The 19,354-nt window shown below is 44.0% G+C and overlaps 1 long non-coding RNA gene and 1 pseudogene across 2 annotated transcripts in view; both read left to right on the forward strand.

The window, feature by feature from the left end:
* Positions 1 to 663: 663 nt before the first annotated feature.
* On the forward strand, positions 664 to 9,267 carry LOC133385739 (zinc finger BED domain-containing protein 5-like; annotated as a pseudogene).
* Positions 9,268 to 18,624: 9,357 nt separating this feature from the next.
* LOC133385329 (uncharacterized) overlaps positions 18,625 to 19,354 on the forward strand; it is a 54,833-nt gene continuing 54,103 nt past the window's right edge. For both annotated transcript variants that reach the window (XR_009762853.1, XR_009762852.1), the window contains exon 1: positions 18,625 to 18,815. This is a non-coding gene — a long non-coding RNA (uncharacterized LOC133385329). The remainder of the gene's footprint in view (positions 18,816 to 19,354) is intronic.

The raw sequence follows: 19,354 nt of genomic DNA on the forward strand, positions 1-19,354 counted from the left end.
TCCACTATTATTCCACTTTAAATAGTCATGGCTTCCCCAAAGAATTCTGGGAAGTGTAGTTTGTGAAGGGTGCTGAGAGTTGTTAGTGGACTCCTATTCCACTAACAGACCTCCAATGGCCAGAGTGGTTTAACAGTCAGCTCCTCTTCCCAGAGAATTCATGGAACTCGGGCTCCGTGATGGGAATAACAGCCTCCTAACAACTCTCAGTACCCTTCACAAACTACACTTCCCAGAATTCTTGGGGGGAAGCCATCACTGTTTAAAGTGGAATAAATGTCTGGTGCGGATGTGGCCTGAGTATGGAAACTGAGCACATTCTATCCCTATATAATTTGTGAACATACTTTTGCTGTCCCTGACATTGCCTGTCATTAAGCGCTTAACTTAAGTGTATTTAAGTTAACTGATATGGCTAGTGTGCCTATTCCTCTGCCTGCCTGCCTGCCTGCCTGCCTGCCTGCCTGCCTGCCATTTTTCAAACTGCATATTATCAGTTTTCCAACTGCACAATTTTTCTCCAGCGCCACATTTTGTGTCCAACTGCACATTAAATAAAACCTTGCTAAACTTCATGGGGAGCTTCCACAAGTACAGGAGGCTCCCTGCTTCAGACCTTTGCCGTCAAACTCAACAGAGATCTCTAAACTGTGGACAGATGACATGCTGAAGGAGGTGGGGCTTGGCAGAGACTACCTGCTTCTCCTCATGTGTTTGTTTATATGTGAGGATACTAAACACCCAAACAAGGCTTAAATGCATATATTCCCCCTGAGTTTTAGTTGCTAAGTCATCTACACCCCTCTGTGCCTCTTGAAGATTTTTATACTTTTTCCTCTAGGACATGGGTTCTCAACAAGGGGGGAATTCCCCCCCAGGGGGGATTTTAGGGTTCCAGGGGGGGAATTGGGACCATTATTCAGCAAAGTGTGATGTCCTGTAGATTATGTACAATCTGTAAAATTGTAGTTTGTTTTTAATTTAATCTGCGACATTCAATAAAGTTTATTGAATGTCACAGATTAAAATTGATTCTTGAACATGAAGCATTATTTTCAATTGCAAAATTAAATTATTATTTAAAGACCAGAAAGTGCTCCAAGAAATTCTGTTATAATATAAACTAAGAAATTTTTCTCTGACGAGAAACACCACCGTCACTCGTGAAACGTCAACACACTATGAGAGACAAATAAAGATACGTCACTTGGCGATGACAGCACTATCGCAGACCTGGTAGATTTGGCAGTAAGTAAACAATACCAGTGTAGCCGTAGAATTCATTACTGAGAGGGACGTTCCCTGATTTGGTTCGCTGATGGTTTGATCCAGTTCTCTTTTGAGTATCAGAGAGTAGTAGTAAGTTCACTGTGCTGTTTATTTCTTTCATCGTTGATGCTTCTGTCCTCGATTATATCTTTCCACCTTCTTTCATTGTGTTTCATTTATATTGTCTTTTTTTGGTTAATTCGTTATTCTATTTTTCATTTTCTTACATTTTTGTGTGGTTTGTCTGTGTCTGTGTGCTTTACTGTTTTTCTCTTGGAGTTCTGAACACTTTTATCTGCTGTGTCTTAGACTTAAGTTGTTCGATTTCGTTGGTTTGCGCGTGGTTCATTTGGTGCGTTTATAGGCCTTAATTTATAATTTATATTATATCAAAAACGAGCAACGCCGGGAACATCTGCTAGTATTAAATGTCAGAAAGAAAAACAATTAAATTTAAAGGAAGTTCAAATTTATAAAAATTATATGCTCGTTTGTATAAAATTTATTATTTAAATTTTAAATTTTAAAATCTGGTTTTTAATATTTACTTGTTATGATGGAAAAATTCCATTAATAATATAGTCTTTGACTTATTCTTGTTTCTTATTCACAGAATTTGGAGCCCATCGTGAGTGTCAAAAAAAGAGGGTACGATGCTTCATATATTCGATATGGATTCACATCCATCATCATCAATGGAGAAGAAAGGCCTCAATGTGTTATTTGTACCAAAGCTTTGTCAAATGATTCTATGAAACCAACAAAGTTGAAGCAACATTTGCAGAATGTTCATCCTCAACACAAGGACAATGACAAAAGCTTTTTTGAACGTCATGGGAATGCTGTCAAAAAGATGAAGCTGGATTCAACAGGGGTGTTCCAAGAAAAAAACGAAAAGGCTATTGAAGCTTCTTATGTTGTAACACTGGAGATAGCAAAGCAGAAAAAACCACATACAATTGGGGAAACTTTGATCAAACCTTGTGCTCTCAAAATGGTGGAAATTGTCAGGGGGTCAGATGTCCAGGTGCCAGGTTGGGGGTATGAGGATTCAGAAACGGAGGAGGAGGGGCCCAGCTCATTAGAGCGGACTGGAAAAGGAGAGGAAATTCCAGAGATAGCGTTGCATAGCAACGGAGACCTTGACGGTCTCACAGAACTGGAGTCTTCCCTCGAAGTTCCCACGCTGCCTCCTGAGCCAGAGAAAAGCGGTGAGAGATTGCAAGACAGTTTGAAATTTGACCCCCTCTCTCCCCCATACCAGAGTCGGAGACTTCAGAAGAGGAGGGGCCCGTGCTTCCCCCGTCGCCACGTACGCGAAGACAGTTGAAAAGACAGGAAAGGAAGGGAGGCAGGAGGGTGGTGACCGAGGGTCCGGTAAGGAGGAGCGAAAGGCTTCACGCCCGTTTGCCCCCCTCTTAAGGGACAGGCGGGAAAGCGGTCCCTTGCTCTGTCAACTTTCTTCCACGTCGCAGGACCTGTAACTTTGTGTTGCTTCATGAGAAGGCGCAGTCTATGTTTGGATATTACCTTAATAAAAACTGGATTGCTTTCAACCACAAGCCTGGTTCCTGAGTCCCATCCTGGGCCTGACAGCTTGACAGAGCCACCTAATTCACCCTCTACGCTCTCTTCACTTGACCGTGACAAGATGTCAAAGGGAGCAGCAGGGGGAACAAATCCCACTTCTGAGACGGAAGAAGTGAGACTTTTGAGGACTAATGTGGCTGATCTGCAGACGGATGTTCAAACCTTGCTGGCAGCAGTCAAGGCGCTGAAGACGGATAATCAGGCTTTGCAAGCCACGGTTGATCGGATGCGGGCAGCCCCTCCAGCCACGGCGGTGAAGGTTCCCATTGGATTACCCCCAAAGTATGCGGGGCAAAGTGATCAGTTGGCAACTTTTGTGGCTCAATGTGAGTTATACTTGGATGTCAGGAATGCAGAATTTCCGAGTGATGGGGCTAAAGTGGCCTTCGTGATCAGCCTCCTGGAGGGAGAAGCTGCAAAATGGGTGACCCCATACCTGGTGAGAAAGGATACCCTCCTAGGAAGATACAGAGGATTTATACAAGAAATGACCAAAATGTTTCAAGACCCGCAACGAGCTGAAACAGTAGCGCGGCAGTTAGGCACACTGAAACAAGCCAAAGGAACTGTTTCCGAGTACACTAATGCTTTTAAAATTTTGTCCCAGGAAACTGGTTATAATGAGGCAGCCTTGATGTTTATGTACTGGAGTGGACTAAATACTGAGATCCTGGATGAGCTGGCCAGGACCTCCCCCCCCCACTGACCTGCCAGGGCTAATCCGGCTATGTTTACAGATAGATCACCGGCTGGAAGGAAGGTGCCTGGAAAAGAAACAGGAGGTCCCGAGATATTCAGCCTCTGCATCCCGCAGCAAGGTCCTTTCCACTTCAGGAACGGCAGGTAATGCACCCGAGGGACAGGGAGGGGCTAGGCTGAGACTGTCAGAAGAAGAAAAAGAGAGACGACGCCGAGAACGATTATGCTTTTATTGTTCAAAACCGGGCCATGTGGCCAGAGATTGTGGACTGAAAGGGGGGAAGGCAGAGCCGTCAGGAAACTAGAACACCCAGTCCAAGTGCAGGCCGGTGGACTGGGGGCCGCGTTGTATAAAGGCCCTCCAATGATCCAACCCCCCTCCAAAGGAGTGTTGGTTCTACCTATTCGGATTACAACTTCCCAAGGAGTGATGTTTAACTCTACTGCATTAATTGACAGTGGGGCCTCCACGAATTTTATGGATGCAAAGTTAGTCAAGCGTTATGGAATTTCTAGGTGGAAACTGGAAGCTCCCCTATCTGTGGAGACCATCGATGGGAGACCCCTGAAGTCAGGAGGGGTGACACACGCCACGGAGGAATTGAAACTTCAAATTCCTGGGCATGAGGAGCTCATTTCGCTGTACGTGTCAGATCTCTCGAACTTTGAGGTGATTCTGGGAATGCCCTGGCTAGCCAAGCACGAACCCAAAATAAGTTGGAAGGAGGCGGTGGTGTGGTTCACCTCTCAGTATTGTCAGGAGAACTGTCAACCCGAAGGAATCAAGAACACCTTAGCGGGGGCAGTACAAGAGAGCGAGCAAGTGACCCTTCCTTCGAAGTATGAGGAATTCAAAGATGTATTTGATGAAAAAGAGGCAGAGACTCTACCCCCCCACCGCCCTTACGACTGTGCGATTGATCTCATGCCAGGAGCCAGCATCCCATCGGGGAGAATTTACTCTCTCACAGAGATTGAGAGGGAGGCCCTGAAGGAATTTCTGGAAAAGAACCTGAAGTGAGGATTCATACGTCCCTCACAGTCCCCTGCTGGAGCACCCCTGTTGTTTGTGAAGAAGAAGGGGGGGAGCTCAGACCTTGTAACGACTACCGTGCATTGAATCAGATCACCATCCCTAACAGTTACCCACTGCCCTTGATTTCAGAGCTACTAGACCGCCTGCGCTCAGCAAAAATCTTCACGAAGTTGGATTTAAGAGGAGCATACAATCTGGTCAGGATGAAGGAGGGACATGAATGGAAAACAGGATTTCTGACTTCTTACGGTCAGTTTGAATATTTGGTCATGCTGTTCAGGCTTTCGGGGAGTCCAGGCGTGTTTCAAAAGTTCATGAATGACGTGTTTAGAGACCTGTTGGACACATATGTAATTTGTTACTTGGATGATATCCTAGTGTTCTCAAAGAATCAAGAAGACCATGACCAGCACGTAAAAACTGTGTTGAGGAGACTGAGAGAAAATCATCTGTATGCTAAGCTAGAGAAATGTGGATTTGACCTCAAGTCTCTGGACTTCCTTGGGTACCGAATCTCAGCAGGGGGAGTGGAGATGGACCCAGGGAAAGTGAGTTGTATACTGGACTGGGGTCAACCTGTCACCAAAAAGGATGTACAACGTTTTCTAGGGTTTGCCAATTACTACAGAAAGTTCATTCCAGGGTTTTCCAAATTAACAGCCCCCCTGACTGACTGTTTAAGGGGAAAGAAGAAATTCCAATGGACAGAGAACACCACAAACGCCTTTGAGGAGCTGAAAAGAAGATTTGCTACTGAGCCCATTCTGCGCTTCACCGATCCAACCCGCCCCTTCGTCGTGGAAGCCGATGCTTTGGATTTTGCCATCGGGGGGGTCCTTCTGCAATTAGACCAAGAAGGGAAGGAGCTGCACCCCTGCGCGTACTTCTCTAGAAAGTTAAAGCCTGCAGAGAAGAACTATACAGTTTGGGAGAAGGAACTACTAGCCATCAAGGATTCTTTTGAGAACTGGAGACAATACTTGGAGGGGGCCTCTCATCAGATTGAAGTGCGCTCCGACCACAAGAACCTGGAAAGCCTGCAAACAGCCAGGAAGCTGAACCAGAGACAGATAAGGTGGTCCCAGTTCTTCACTAGGTTCAACTTCAAGATTACTTATCATGCTCAAGCTAAAAACCAGAGATCAGACGCCTTTTCCAGACAGCCACAATTCCAAGGGAGTGAATACGATGACCAGCCTCAATACGTGATCCCGCCAGAGAAATTAATGTTGGGATCATGTCAGCCTTCATGGGAAGAAGAACTCAAAAGGGCACAACAGGCAGATGCAGACCTGCAACGATATATTCAGGAGGCGGGACAAGATCAAGATCCAGAAGTAAGTTTCCACTGGCGAGATGGGCTGTTATGGTTCAAAGCAGCCAGGTATGTGCCAGAAGGAGAATTAAGACTCAGAGTCCTACGTCAGTGCCATGACTCCATCACCGCGGGGCACTTTGGTATTTATAAAACCATTCAGAACGTGGCCAAGGACTTTTGGTGGCCTAAAATGCGTCGAGACATTGAGAACTATGTAAAATCCTGTTCTGTCTGTGTGCGGGCGAAAACACAAACAGGAAAGCCAGCCGGGCTGTTACAACCGCTACCTGTCCCAAACGAACCCTGGAAGGACCTTTCCATGGATTTTATAACTGATCTACCAAAGTCACAAGGAATGACGGCCATCCTGGTAGTGGTCGATTTACTCACCAAAATGGCGCATTTTCTCCCTTGTTCAGGGGCCTTAGAGGCAAAAGAAACAGCCAAGTTATTCATCAGGGAAATCTACCGGTTGCATGGATTGCCAAACAGTGTGGTCTCGGATCGAGGAACTCAGTTCACAGCTAAATTTTGGAGAGCAATGTGGAAACAGTTGCAGACGGAGCTAAAACTCTCTTCAGCTCATCATCCCCAGACGGACGGTCAGACGGAATGCCTGAACGCTGTTTTGGAAAGATATTTACGTTGTTATGTGTCCTATCAACAGACTGACTGGGTGTCATATTTGCACTTTGCAGAGTTTGCCTATAACAACTCCTTGCACTCCAGCACTAAGCAAACCCCATTCTTCGCTAATTATGGATTTCATCCTAAAGCCTTCCCAAGCAGCTCAGAAGGGGTGCTGGTGCCGGCCGCAGAAGACTATCTGAAGGAGTTACAGGCCATTCAACAGACATTGAAACAGCAGCTAAACGAAGCCAAGACAGAGTACAAGCGAGCTGCTGATCTGCACAGGAGGGAGGGCCCCCCCTTCAACCAGGAGATCAGGTATGGCTGTCCACTCGTTTCCTTCAGATGCTGGGCAAATGTAGGAAATTACAGGACAAAAGGGTTGGGTCCTTTGAAATAGAGGCTCAAATTAATCCCGTGGCTTATCGACTAAAGCTACCAGACACGTTTAAAATACACCCTGTGTTTCATCGATCCTTGTTAACAAAAGCAGCCCCCCCCAAGCTAATTGCGGCCAGAGGAGCCTCCAGGGGCTCCGTTAATAGTGAATGAGCAAACTGAGTTTGAAGTGGAAGAAATCCTGGACTCCCGAATGAGGCGTAACAAATTGCAGTATTTGATTCACTGGAAGGGCTATGGGCCGGCAGACAGATCTTGGGAAGCTGAAACTGATGTGCATGCTCCAGATTTGGTAAAACTTTTTCACCGACGGTTTCCCCATCGCCCCAAGCCAGTCGGGAGAGGGGGCACAGCATGGGAGAGGGGATGATGTCAGGGGGTCAGATGTCCAGGTGCCAGGTTGGGGGTATGAGGATTCAGAAACGGAGGAGGAGGGGCCCAGCTCGTTAGAGCGGACTGGAGAAGGAGAGGAAATTCCAGAGATAGCGTTGCATAGCAACGGAGACCTTGACGGTCTCACAGAACTGGAGTCTTCCCTCGAAGTTCCCACGCTGCCTCCTGAGCCAGAGAAAAGTGGCGAGAGATTCCAAGACAGTTTGAAATTTGACCCCCTCTCTCCCCCATACCAGAGTCGGAGACTTCAGAAGAGGAGGGGCCCGTGCTTCCCCCGTCGCCACGTATGCGAAGACAGTTGAAAAGACAGGAAAGGAAGGGGGGCAGGAGGGTGGTGACCGAGGGTCCGGTAAGGAGGAGCGAAAGGCTTCACGCCCGTTTGCCCCCCTCTTAAGGGACAGGTGGGAAAGCGGTCCCTTGCTCTGTCAACTTTCTTCCACGTCGCAGGACCTGTAACTTTGTGTTGCTTCATGAGAAGGCGCAGTCTATGTTTGGATATTACCTTAATAAAAACTGAATTGCTTTCAACCACAAGCCTGGTTCCTGAGTCCCATCCTGGGCCTGACAGAAATTGTGTTGGGAAATGGATTGGAGAAAAAACTTGCAGCAGTTTCACTATCAAACAGTACTGTTCAAAGGAGGATCAGCGACATGGCCATTGACATCAAGGATCAGGTTGTGCAGGAGATCAAGTCTGCAGCATTTGGTTTATTTTCAATTCGACTTGATGAATCGACTGACGTGCCATCATGTTCCCAGTTGCTGGTGTTTGCAAGATATGTTCACTCAGGTTCATTTAAAGAGGAGTTTCTCTTTTGTTCTCCTCTTGAAACAACTACCAAGGCCTCAGATATTTTGGAAAAGGTTTCATCTTTCTTTGAATCAGAAAATCTTTTGTGGGATAATGTCTATGTTAGGGAGAAATCAGGATTTCAAGCTTGTGTGAAAAAGCGAGCTCCAAAAGTGAAAGGCATTCATTGTATGATCCATCGTCAGGCACTGGCTTCAAAAACACTTCCAGCTCCATTAGGGAAGGTTTTCGATCAAACAATTCAAATTGTGAATTTTGTGAAAGGGGGCGCTCTTAACTCATGACTTTTCAAGCAGTTATGTATTGACATGGATGCCGTCCATCATTTGCTTCTTTTCCACACAAATGTTCAATGGCTTTCAAGAGGTAATGTAACTGAGCAAGTGATGAGCTCAAATTATTTTTTGAAGTTCAGGGTAAGATGGAATTTTTAGCCTGGCTGGATGATGAGGAATGGATCATGCCTATTTAGTTGACATTTTTGAGCAGCTGAATAAACTGAATCTTCAGATGCAAGGAAGGAATACAAACATCATAAAATTCATGGATGCCTTGAAAGCTTTCATGAGCAAGCTCGAAAATTGGAAGAGAAAGGTCAAGATCAAAAATCTTGCAATGTTTGAGAAACTGTCATCAATTCTTGTTGCTGGTGGTGAAGAACAAGTGCTTCCAGAATTTGCAAAAAATGAAATTTTGCAGCATTTGGCAGCATTGGAAAATGAATTCAGCCACTATTTTCCTGAACTCAGTGATGAAGAGTTGGATTTAGTGCGTAATCCATTTAAATTGTCAGTTGAAAAAGTTCCTGATGATTGTCAAGATGAATTTCTAGAGCTGAAAACTGATTCGGGAGCAAAAGATATGTTCGATGAGAAATCAATCACAGAATTTTGGCCCAAGATGTGCGATTCCTACCCAAAAGTGACAGAAAGAGCTATTCATGCATTACTTCCATTTGTGTTGACATATCTCTGTGAGTCAGGCTTTTCAACGTTGTTGCAAATGAAAACGAAGCAACAAAGTAGATTGGAGGCTGAAAATGACCTGCGTTGTGCCCTTTCAAGCACTCCTCCGCATATCCAAGAACTGGCAAAGAAAAAACAATCACAGGTTTCTCATTGACTGTAATCTTCATTGAATAAAATAAACTACATTACCCTGGAATTCTATTGAACTTTTTGTTCATTGAAGTATGCTTCAGTAACTTTAGTCTGTTAAGTAATTAGTTCTGAATATTAAAAAAACTAATTTTGTTCAAGTTTTAAAATCTATCAACATTTTCTATTGCTATTAAATTTGTAAAACTCTACTATAAAAATAATCCAAATAAATGTATATGTACTAATATAGAAAAAATTAAAAGATTTTCAATATTATATGCATATTATTTGGAATGCACCTTAGACTATCTTGGGAAGGGGGGAATTATATTCTGAACAATGGTGAAAGGGGGGAATGGAGCAAAAAAGGTTGAGAACCACTGCTCTAGGACATTCATCTCAAAAAATCATTTGCTTTCTACCCCATTGTGTGAAAGCTTTGAGGTGGCACTGTAGGAGGTCCAGTCATTAGAATCTGGTGTGTGTTACAAGTTAAATGCAATGCATCCTTGGTTTATCAAGTCTAGATTATTATCCTTGTTATCCAAATTCAAATTGAATTTATAACCTAATGTAAACAGCACTTCCATTTATCCTCCTGACAACTTCCAGACTGTTCAGATAAATGAGGTGGTACTACTGTGCCTAGAAGCATAGCAGTAAGACAATATCAAAGACTGGTGACCTTTTCAGAGAATAGCTTATATTACTTTAGTGGTTCCTGAACATCTATTCCAGGAGATGATTGAATCAGGCCATGTGCTTCTCACGCAGTGTGTTCTGTGGAAGACTGAATGAGACCTTGGTTGCATGCAGACCATACATTTAAAGAAGACACACACACAAAAGCATACAATATCCTGAGAACAGTAGTTTACACCTCACAGAGCTACACTTCCAGCACCCTTAACAAACACCAGTTCCCAGGATTCTTCGGGAGGGGGAATGTGCTTTAAATATATAGTGTGTGTGTGTACACCTGCATGTGCTTCTTATGCAGTGTGATATGGACAGTCTGTTTACCTTTTGAATATATTTTCCAACATATAAAAGAGATACTTGATTGAAGCTCAAGTTTTTTTTGTGTAGCTTGCCTTCTGCTGGTTTAGGGAAGTAGATGTTGAGTAAGGAGTAAAGAAAAGGATCTACAGTACTGTAACTATCTGAATTATTAACAAAACCTCTGCTTTGGACATATTTCTGATTTAATGCAGATTTCAGCATGATGAAATCTGAACATCATTCTTTTATACATCAGAGATGATATTTCTGTGGATATAGAATTTTTCACATTTTAAATAAAAAAGTAAATATAGAGCAAAAAGCTGTTATACAGTATGATGTGCAGATATTAGACTTTCTTTTGACAAGGCAGGGCATTTTATTATGCAGTAGCAATGCTCAGTTGCAAGAACAGTTCATTTAAGGAGCAGGATGCGAAGTAAATTTTGCTTCACTTCAGGCAGACATAGAGCAGGAATCATGAAAACCTCTTGGGTATTCTGAATTATTCTGGACTAGGGAGACCTGGGTTCAACTTCATTCCATCATAAAGTTAATTTGGCAACTTTGGGGTAAAGACCATCTCTCCGCCTAACCCACTTCACAAGGGTGTTGTGTGGGTAAACCAAAATCAGCCCCATATCTGTCTCTGAGTTTCTTGATAGAGAGAGTTGATACACGTGTCACAGACAGAGAGATGTATTATTATTATTATTTGATTTATATCCCACCCTTCCTCCCAGCAGGAGCCCAGGGCAGCAAACAAAAGCACTAAAAACACTTTAAAACATCATAAAACAGACTTTAAAATACATTAAAATAAAACAACTTTGAAAACATTTTTTTTTAAAGCTTTGAAGACATCTTAAGAATAAAAGGTTAAAAAGCATATTGGATTTTTTAAAAAAAGTTTTAAAAACATGTTAAAATGCAATTCCAACACAGAAGCAGACTGGGATAAGGTCTCAACTTAAAAGGCTTGTTGAAAGAGGAAGGGCTTCAATAGGTGCCGAAAAGATAACAGAGATGGTGCCTGTCTAATATATAAGGGGAGGGAATTCCAAAGGGTAGGTGCCGCCACACTAAAGGTCTGTTTCTTATGTTGTCAGAATGGACCTCCTGATATCTGCAGGAGGCCCTCAGCTGCAAAGCACAGTGATCGACTTCTTTCAGGTATCCTGGTCCCAAGCTGTATAGGGCTTTGTACACCAAAACTAGAACCTTGAACTTGGCTCAGTAGCAAATGGGCAGCTAGTGCAATTCATTCAGCAACAGGGTGACATGTTGCCCCACTGAGCAGTCTCGCTGCTGCATTTTGCACCAGCTGCAGCTTCCGGACCAACCTCAAGGGCAGCCCCACATAGAGTGCATTACAGTAATCCAGCATGGAGGTTACCAGTGCGTGGACAACAGTGGTAAGGTATTCTGGTCCAGAAATGGCCACAGCTGTCGTACCAGCCAAAGCTGGTAAAAAGCACTCCTAGCCACTCAGGCAACAAAGATGGATCCAGAAGGACCCCCAGACTATGGACCTGTTGTTTCAGAGGGCGTACAACCCCATCCAAAGCAGACAACTGACCAATTATCTGAACTCGGGAACCACCAACCCACAGTGCCTACATCTTGCTAGGATTCAGACAGTTTATTGGCCCTCATCCAGCCCACTACCAAGTCTAGGCGGCAGTCCAGCGCTTGCCCGGCCTCTCCCAATTCAGATGTCACAGAGAAATAGAGCTGGGTATTGTCAAATCTCCTGATGATACCTCCCAAGGGCTTCATGTAGATGTTAAACAGCATGGGGGACAAGATGGTACCCTGCGGCACCCCACAGCACAAATGTCAGGGGGCTGAAAGACAATCACCCAATGCTATTCTCTGAAAACGACCCTGGAGATAGGATTGGAACCACTGTAAAACAGTGCTTCTGATCCCCATCTCACCAAGTTGGCCCAGAAGGATACCATGGTCAATGGTATCAAAAGCTGCTGAGAGATCAAGTAAGAGTAACAGGGTCACACTCCCCCTGTCCTCTTCCCAATAAAGGGTGACCAAGGCTGATTCAGTCCCATAACCAGGCCTGAACCCAGACTGGAATGGGTCAAGATAATCTGTTTCATCCAAGAGTATTTGCAATGTATAGATATACAGGCAGGCAGATCCATCCATTCCTATCCGGAAGGTTTAGCAAATAAAGGGCATAAAGAAACCAGGAGATGACCTTTCATAAGATAAATTTCCTAGATGTTTCAGTTATTACCTACATTACCTATACAGATGTTGCAGCTCTAATGAAGAAAAAAATTGAAGCCCCATGGTTAAGATGGCCAGATTATAGTTTATTAGATTTATGAATGGCTTCCAAAAACAAAACAAAACTGAAATGATTTGAAACAAACATAGAATACAGTAATAAAAATATGTAAACAGGGCTGGCTCTAGGTTTCTGGGGGCCATTGAGCACAGGTATTGGGGGCCCATTCAGGAGGATGCCTTGCTTGCCAAGCCAAGCCCCCTCCCTCCTTTCCTCCCTCCTTTTAAGGCCCACTATGCCAAATCCCAAGAGACCCACTGCATAGGTCAGCTTGGGGTGCCCCCAAAATTCTCCTACCCCCTGAGATATGCAGAAGCTGTGAGGGTAGGGGAGGTGCACTCTGCAGATGCACAGGGCCCCATCCAGAGCCTCCCACTTACCAGTGGAGGGCTCAGTGTCAGATATGAAGTATTCTCCTTTCACACCATCACTGCCTCCTCTTCCTCTGCTTTGGTTTGTCATGGGGAGCCTAGGCGCCTACTGCTGCCATTTCAGTTGCCTCGCCCATAGGGACAGGAAGAGGAGGAGGGCAGCACTGCAGGGACAAACTTCCTCTACTCTCTCTGCTGCCTGTGAGCACAAAGATGGGCCACCATCTTCCTCCTCCTCTCCCTAAGGGAAAGGCGTCCGAGGCAGTGGCAGAGGCTCAGGCTCTCCTTGACAGGCCAAAGCAGAATAGGAATAGGGGTGAAATCCTCTCCTTTTTTATATTTCATTTTTAAAGTGTGGCTCCCTAGTTGTTGCTAATGATCTGATTCCTTTTTTTCTCTGCTATTTTTTCATTTTTTTAATCTCCTCCTTTTTCCCCCCTTTGCAAAGAATTATAATCACTATTTATTCACAAGTCTCCACTGGTATTGATCTTTATTCTGAATTCCGTGATGATTGCCTGTTTACATTCCTTTTCAAGTGCATTGCAGACAGATTAAGGTTGATAATGAAGTCAGTGTCTTCCCCCCACTGCTTACAATCAACACCTTGTCCCTCCCCTACTGCCTTCTATCTATCAGTTACAATCAACACCTCATTGACATCAGTGAGAGGGAATACACATTTGAAAATAGATTGATAAAAGTGTCACACTATCAATTGTATATTTGTTTTAATGTTTTTGATTGCTGTGAACCGCCCAGAGAGCTTCGGCTATGGGGCGGTATACAAGTGCAATAGATAAATAAATAAATAAATGATTTCAAAGCAATTTTTTTTAAAAAACGAATTGGAAAAAAAGAATGAATCAGAAATCAGAGGCTACTGCAGGGACAAACTTCCTCCACTCTCTCCCCTGCCCACAAGCCCAAAGAAAGGGCCACCCACCATTTCGATCTTCGCCATGCCCCCTCCTTGATAGGTTTCCGCCGAGCCTTGAAGACCTGGCTGTTCAGGCAGGCCTATGGGTTCTCTGGGGTGGGTTAATTTTTAATGCTGTTGATTAATGTAAGAGGGGTGATTAGTTGATTATTGAGTGTGGTTTGTACTGGTTTTATATTGTATTTATTTTATTATGTTAATGTACGTCGCCTAGAGTGGCCGTTAATTCGGCCAGATAGGCGACTCAAAAATAAATTTTTATTATTATTATTATTATCATGTCTCTCAGGAGGCATTGCCTGGCCCATTTCCCTGCCCACACTGCTGCTTTCCAGGGCCAGGCGTGCCAGGCCCCGGGGCTTTTCTGAGCTGCAGAGGCCCCCAGCCAGCACCCAACCAGGCTGCTCACTGGCGCCATCCCTGTATGTAAACATAGAATCACAGAATAGTATAGTTGGAAGGGGTTTATAAGGACATTGAGTCCACCCCCTGCACAATACAGGAATCCAATTTAAAGCATACATACATATTAAAGATAGGGTTGCCAGGTCAGAAGCATCCAAAACCCGGAGATTTCAGGGACAGGCCCTAGTGATGTCATTAAGCATGATACATTAAACATCAACCACAGTTGCTTAGAGCATACCACTCAAACAAAAAAAATTCTCTGACTGGAAATTAAGATAGAAATCTTAGCTAAATGAGGGTGTTTCCAGGTCCAGCTAAAGGACCGGGTTCATTCCTTCTCACCTGTTTAGAGAGCCTGGGTAAAGAACATTTAATCAAGCCTACTTGCTTCTGGTAAGAAGGGTTTAAGTGCCCTCAGGCCAGGCCAGTCACCAGAAAGCCATTGTAGGAAGAAGGGAGCCTAATGTTGTGGAGATGTTAGATGGGAGCATTCAGGAGTAAAGATGGATGCCCCTGAAATTCTAAACACACTAGGCCCCATAGAACTCAACAGGACTGAGTAGCAGAGCTTGGAAGATTACTTTTAAAAAGTAATAAATTACAGTTACAATTACTTGGCCAAAAAAGTAGTAATTACAGTTACAATTACAATTGCTCTGAAAATAACTTATTACTTTACTTTTTCTCAAAAGTAATCACTACAATTACATTTCAATTACTTTTTTTTAAAAAATGCCTACAATGTCCTGGCCTTGGCTGCTGCACATCTAAGTAGCCTAAAACAATATTAAAACTAAACATACACACATAGGGGGTAGTAGAAGGGTTCGAATCCCCACATAGCCATGAAGCTCACTGTGTGACCTTGGGCCAGTCACTGCCTCCCATGAAAACCCTATTCATAGGGTCACCATAAGTTGGAATCAACTTGAAGGCAGTACATTTATTTTTTATTTTGAAGATGATGATTATGATAATGCAGCATTTCAAATTAATTCTGTATGAGAAGCATTCCATGCCAAGCTTGGAAAACCAAGAAGGAGGTATAAAATGTAGACAAAAATACTTTTGACAAAATGCCGTTTATCCTTTATATCTATATCTATAATTAGCAATGCAGCTGAATGATGTATGTAAAGTATTTTTACTCTTTCCCTTTTCTTTTTTATTGGTATTTTAGTACTACTGCTAAAGTTCTGATGAAAGAATAAAGCATTCATTAGCCAAATTCAAATTATTAGAACACATCACATAAATTCCACTGAAGTTGGAGTTTTTGCCATAGAAAAGGCAAAAAACACATACCCTATGATAGCCCAATAGACAATCAGAACTAATATAAAACCCTATTGCTTCTCATTTGCAAATGTTGCAAGATCTAAGGTAACTCTAGATCATGTGAGTTCAGGTGATGCATGTTATGTAAATTTGTATAGATATTAGCAGAGATTGTCAACAGGCTGAGATGTGTGTGTGCCAACGTGTGCGTTTACCTAAGTGGCAGGCTTTTACCCTGCACTGAGATCACTGAGACTTAAGACTTAGTAAAATAAGAAAAGCTATTTTATTTATAGAAATACATAGTAGATAGGAAAGGCATACCTAGTTCTAACTAACTAACTAACTTGGAGGCGCAACACCCAGGTTTGGGAGTTGCCCTCATGGCTCAGGAGGGAGAGAGCAGAGACAAAGGTGTCTCCTCTCTCTTGGATTACTATATAGCTTAACTGCATTCTTTGCCTCTGTAATTCTCACTTTTTTTTACCCACTGTTTGAATGTCTTTTGGGAATGCTTACTGATTATTTGTTATCATTTTGGGCCAATTACCTTCAGCTATTATCTCACCAAAGTTGCATACACATGATAGATTTAAAGCACATTTCCACCACCACCCCAAAAAAGAATCCTGGGAACTGTAGTTTGTTACAGGTGCTGGGAATTGTAGCTCTGTGAGGAGTAAACTACAGTCCCCAAGATTCTTGGGGAAAAGCCATGCGCTTACATGTATGGTGTCTACTGGGAGACTCTTACGGATTGATTCTATACTCCCAAAAGTAAATCCTATTGACTGCTATGGGAATTACTTCCTAGTAAGTATGCTTGGAATTGCAGCTTTTAGGTCATGCTTAATAGCCACCTTGTATCAAATTGAACAGCATACAGTTTCCAATCAGGTTTAAACACTAACCACTTAAACTGTTCAGAGTGTCATTCCCTCTATTTCTGAAGCTCAGGCTGGAACTGTTGTTGCTTACGTAGCCATGGTATCACCATCCATACCACACATAATAAGGAGTATTAGTTGGCAAGAGGAAACCCCAAGTGTTGCAGACTACAAAAAAAGTGTTAGAGAAAACAGAAAGAGGATAACTCCCAAAACAGCCCAAATGAGTACTGAGCATGCTCTGTTATGGAATGCTCAGTGGCTGTGTGAGTGAGTGAGAGAGTGAGAGAGAGATGAATGTCTCAGCTAACAGAAAATTATAGAACCGTAGAGTTGGAAGGAACCTATAAGGTCATCGAGTCCACACCCCTGCTCAATGCAGGAATCTAAGTTAAAGCACACCTGACAGGTGGCTGTCCAGCTGCCTCTTGAATGCTTTCAATGTTGGAGAGCCCACCACCTCCCTAGGTAATTGGTTCGTCATACTGTTCTAATGACTGACAGTCCTTTTTAGAGTGTTGAAAGGTGTTTCAAATAAAATTCTAACGTTTATAATAGTCCAGATATTTTTAATGTCCATATGATTGATGGGCAGGCTGGAAACAAAAATGACTCACTAAGGCTACATCCACACCAGACATTTATTCCACTTTAAACAGTCATGATTTCCCAGAATCCTGGGAAGTGTAATTTGTGAAGGGTCCTGAGAGTTGTTAGGAGACCCCAATTCCCCTCACATAACTCCAATCACAGAATTGTCTGAGAAGAGGGGCTGACTGTTAAACCACTCTGAACATTGGAGTTCTGTCGGGAGAATAGGAGTCTCCTAATAACACTCAGCACACGTCACAAACTACACTTGCCAGGATTCTTTGGGGGAAGTCATGACTGTTTAAAGTGGCATAAATGTCTGGCATGGGTGTGGCCAAAAGGTCATCCAGCGAGTTCATGGCTGTGGTAAGATATGAACTCAGAACGTCCCAGCTGCACCCAGCATGAAACTACACTTTCAGCAGCAAATACCAGAAAACCAACTAAATGTGTGCTGTTAATGTGCAAAGCATTTGCTGGGGTGCATTTGGGGAGGTGAAACAGGAGATAGATGGAAGGGGCTGTTTTTACCTTCCATGCCTGCCGCTTTACCACTGCAATGCCCCATATTTTTCCTTATTGACCTCCATCAGCTAGGGGAAAGTGGCCAGGGAAGGGGTTGCAGATAAAAGGTTTCAGCAGCAAATTACCCCCTCTCATCACTTCTCCCTAACAAAATGCCCCCCACATCAGTAGCAGACACCAGCAGGGAAGTTCTTTTTTGAGTTGTAATTCAGCTCTCATTCTGTTAATTCCCAAACTACACCAGTTGTCATTTTGACCTACATGCATAGGGAGAAAGACAGTGTAAAGGGTGTGCACAAGGGGGAGGGGATGACAAAGGATTTAGGACTTAAAGATTTAATATTCCATGAGTAGAAAAAAAATACCCTATGCAAATGTCTATATTATTGCAGAAAAGTTCAGTTCTACATATGTTTGCCATCTTTTCCTCAAGCACAACTGTTTTTGAGATAACAGTCTTATTCTCTCTTGCCCTTCACCAAAAAGCTATGTTAGTTGTCCAGTATATGAAATGACTGCAAGCAGGTGCAGCCCAAGACATTTTGCTACTTGAAGCAGAACAGCAAATGGTGCCTTGCCCCCAAGTCAAGGTCATAGTACCATAGCTTGAAAAGTTACATTGGCATTTGAGGCAGAAAATCTCACAAGTACCTCTTCCTGACAGTAGCTATACAACAACCAAAAATTAAAATAGCTAATAATTTGTTGCATGGTGCCCCAAATTAGTTGCTTGGGGTAGTCATCTATTGCTGCCTAGTGAGAGTTGCTCTATGAGAGGCACATAACTGAAGCAAAACACACAAACAGAAATGTGAGACTGCACCTACCTCCTAGTCTCTTGCCAGTTCCCAATTTTCACTTCAGAAACAAAACACATTTTACTGCTCTTGTCCCAACAGATTCCAGATACATCCTTTCCTGTTTGAGCCTTCCCCCCCCTTTCTTTTCCTGTTGGCTCACATCTAATCTGGACTGGACTGCTTATCTAACACAGCAAGTTGACCATTAACAGATGGGAATAAAACAGACTGACAAAAAACTAAAAACAGACTCAAAACTCCAACAATATTCCAAAGAGAGGGAGAGCCACATGAGGAAACTTCTCAGGTAAAACTCGGGGGGGGGATGAGCGGCGGCGGCAGTAGAATGCTCCTGCAACCTCGCGGCGGGCAGCCACAGCAGGCACAAGTGCTGTGTAAAGAGGAATTGCTTTGAAGGGGATCTGGCACCTTGGCCACCAGAGACACACAGAGAGAGGTACAGGATCTCAAGCTGCTGGGATGCTCCTGCAACCTTGCGGCAGGTGCGAGGGGGGGACAGGCACGAGCAGGGGGCAAGAGGATGAGCGGAGGGGATGTGGAGGGGGTACAAGGACAAGTGGAGGGTGTGCCAGGACGAGCAGAGGGGTGCGAAGACAAGCGGAGGGAGTGCAAGCACAAGCAGAGGGAGTGCCAGGACGAGCAGAGGGGTGTGAGGACGAGCGGAGTGAGTGCAAGGACAAGCGGAGGGAGTGCAAGGACAAGCGGAGGGAGTGCAAGGACAAGCGGAGGGGGTGCGGAGGGGGTGCAAGGATAAGCGGAGGGGTGCAGAGGGGGTGCAAGGACAAGCGGAGGGAATGCAAGGACAAGCTGAGGGGTGTGGAAGAGGTGCCAGGACAAGCATAGGGGGTGCAAGGACAAGTGGAGGGGGTGCGGACGGGATGCGAGGACAAGCGGAGAGAGTGCAAGGACAAGCGGAGAGGATGCAGAGGGGGTGCAAGGACAAGCAGAGGGAGTGCCAGGATGAGTGGAGGGGTG

Source organism: Rhineura floridana, chromosome 5 (genome assembly GCF_030035675.1).
Source record: "Rhineura floridana isolate rRhiFlo1 chromosome 5, rRhiFlo1.hap2, whole genome shotgun sequence".
NCBI lineage: Eukaryota > Metazoa > Chordata > Lepidosauria > Squamata > Rhineuridae > Rhineura > Rhineura floridana.